The sequence below is a fragment of the Lathyrus oleraceus genome, chromosome 3 (genome assembly GCF_024323335.1).
Source record: "Lathyrus oleraceus cultivar Zhongwan6 chromosome 3, CAAS_Psat_ZW6_1.0, whole genome shotgun sequence".
Lineage (NCBI taxonomy): Eukaryota > Viridiplantae > Streptophyta > Magnoliopsida > Fabales > Fabaceae > Lathyrus > Lathyrus oleraceus.
Window position 1 is genome coordinate 416,018,516 of NC_066581.1, and position 3,038 is coordinate 416,021,553.

Below are 3,038 nucleotides of genomic sequence, written 5' to 3' on the forward strand. Positions count from 1 at the left end.
ACTTTGCAGTTGACTTCTGTTGACTTCTATGGGCCTCAGATGACTTGCACATGCACTAATGAGTTCTGAGCCTTCAACCCTTGGCCAAATTGCTTCCAAATGATCCTTGGGTCACGTAAGTTCATTGGAACCACCCTAGGGCTTTGATCTCATGGAAAATGCTCTTGTTGCCTTGCACAATTGAATCTCCTGACCAGTCTTGCCTGATGAGATGTAATGGACTATGCAATATAAATGCAATGTTAATGACCTAAAAATGAGATGTATACACAAATGGGAGGTGTAAATTTGAGGTGCTACAATCCGGCACGGTGACCATAATGAACGGAGGACGAGGCACGAGCGCGGGCAGTCAGAGTTTAAACTCTATTGACTTAGACAAGTTAATAGAGGTGAGAGTACTGGGCTCATTTTCCTTAAGGCCCATTGGAATTGCTCTTCATACGCCACACATCACTCATACACCCCCCTGATTAGTAAAGGAAATGAATCTTGGGCTCAACCAAACCCATTAGCCTATTTTTCTAATTCACCTCACATTTCCAACATGCACCCCCCCCCCCCCCCTTTAAACGATTGAAATGGTAATGGGCTCAGATGCAGCCCACTTCTATTTTTGTTTCACACCCCACCTTTATTTTTTACTATGCTTCTGAACAAAAAACTGTACTGGGCTCACTTGCAGCCCATTAGCCAGAATCCAATATGCACCTCCATTTCCAATTCGAACCTCCCTTTTAATTGCTTTTTTTCTTTGATTTTCTTAGTTTTTTTCCAATTAGGTTAGATTAATTAGGTTAATATTAGTTTAATTAGATTGATAATTGACAATTAGGATTTAAATATGGATTTTAAGATTTGTGGACCTAATTAGGATTAATTCACACTTTAGAATTTAATTAGGATTAATTCACATTTTAGAATTTTAATTAGGATTAGTTCACATTTTAGGATTTTTATTAGAATTTAATTGGGAATTTTAATTAGATTGAAATTAGAAACAATTATGTTTGCTTAGATTTAGAACTTCACTATTCTTAACATTAGGATTAGAATTCAACTTTAGGTTAGATCCCTTTTAGGCCATGAATAAAATTAGACATATTTTAGTAAATGACCAATTTGCCCCTTACGTGCTTATTTTGGTATTTTTATGTTAAAATTGCATGCTCCCCTTAGGATTAGAATTCAATCATTTCCCAATAATTGTAGGACTTAACATAAGCCTTTTAGGATTTCTAACTTCTAACTTAGAATGTTCAATCAACATCTAATGCATGATCCCTTAGGATAGTTTCCAACAATTACTAACTTCAACTAGATCCTAACCTAGTTCCCCACAAAACCAAATCAAAACCCATGATTAAATTGATCAAAAGCAATTTTGATTAATTAAATCCTTTGAACTTGTATAATCCCACAGTCTAATTTGAGTGACCAAAAGACCCTTGGGCACTTAATAAGACTTTTCTTCCAAGTTGTGGAGCTCAAGGCCTCAAGTCAAGATCTTCAATCAAGGCATCCTCAGTTATATCAAGCAGCGGATTATTCAAGCACATCAAAGGTGGCATCTTCAAATTATTCAAGCACATCAAAGGTGGCGTCTTCAACACTTGTTAACTCAAAGTTAGAAGAGTGTGACACGAGCCTTAAGCAATAGAGAAGGAGTGGGACTGGAGTATTCCTACCCCCATTCTGAGTATCTTTGGATATGGGACGTATGACCCAGCGCTCATCGTATTCACCTCTATTCATAGACTTTAGGACAATTCTAATCATAGAATTGACAAGTCTATCTTCACAAAGCAAAAACCACAAAAAGCAAGGACCACTTCAACAACCTATCAATCATGAATCAAGTTGTACGATACGAGCCTTAAGTAATGGAGAAGGAGTGGTACTAAAGTACTCCTATCCCCATTATGATTATAGTTGGGTATGGGACGTATGACACAACGCTCATCGTATTCACCTCCATTCATAGACTTTAGTACGATTTGAATCGAACCATTGATAAAGTCTCCATCTTCCATTCAAGAAACAACTACAAAGACTCTTCTCTCTCCACTTGAAAGTTAGTGTGATTCTCATCATCCAGTAACTATCAAGTCTATCCATTCGATTTTCATCATTCCATTCAAATCATTTCAATATCAATCATCCATTTCCTCTTGCTTCCAATCAATTTCTTTTCAGCCCTAGTGGGCTGAACTTTGAAAGCTCTGATTTCCTTATTGCACTATAAGGGTACGTAGGCAGGAGAACCCGGTTTCTTCACGAGCTATCTTATTTATCAATTTACCTTCTCTATCCCATGGATCATTCTCCATTCACACAACCAATACCGTCTTTTCGAGATCAATCATACTTCTCCTTGGACTCTTTGTCCATCCTTTTAGGACGTCCTGATGACAGTCAATCTCTTCAATCAAGAGTTGTTTGGCTCTCATCCCAAACGTTCAATTCATTCTTGTTTGGCTCTCATCCCAAACATTCAATTCATTCTTGTTTGGCTCTCATCCCAAACATTCAATTCATTCTTGTTTGGCTAACACGCCACTTTGCTCTTCGATTAAGAGTCTATCCTTCTCGTGGATCCAAGATACTATCCTGATTTGATCTCGAATTGTCGATTCCCCAGCAAGTGATACACTACTCCTTGCATTCCAGTACTGCAATCCTCCCTTGTGTGTTTGTCTTGTGAGTCCATGTTGCTTAGACAAACATCTCTTTCTCTCTATTCTCATAGTTCCGAACTACAATTTCTCTGATTTTCTCATTTCACAATGAGAATACGTAGGCACGAGGATACCAATCCTCGGCGAGCATACTTCTAATTATTCCTCTTCCGGCTTAGGGCACCACTCATATCTTTCACTATTCATTATCTACCTTCGATCATGAACCCTTCGCCCAGTGACATACTGTCTCTTTGACATCGAAATACACTTTCCTTGGAATTCCACACATACCCTTTTAGGACGCCTAATGAATAATCTGCATTTCATACCTAGAGTTGTTTGGCTCTCATCCCAAAC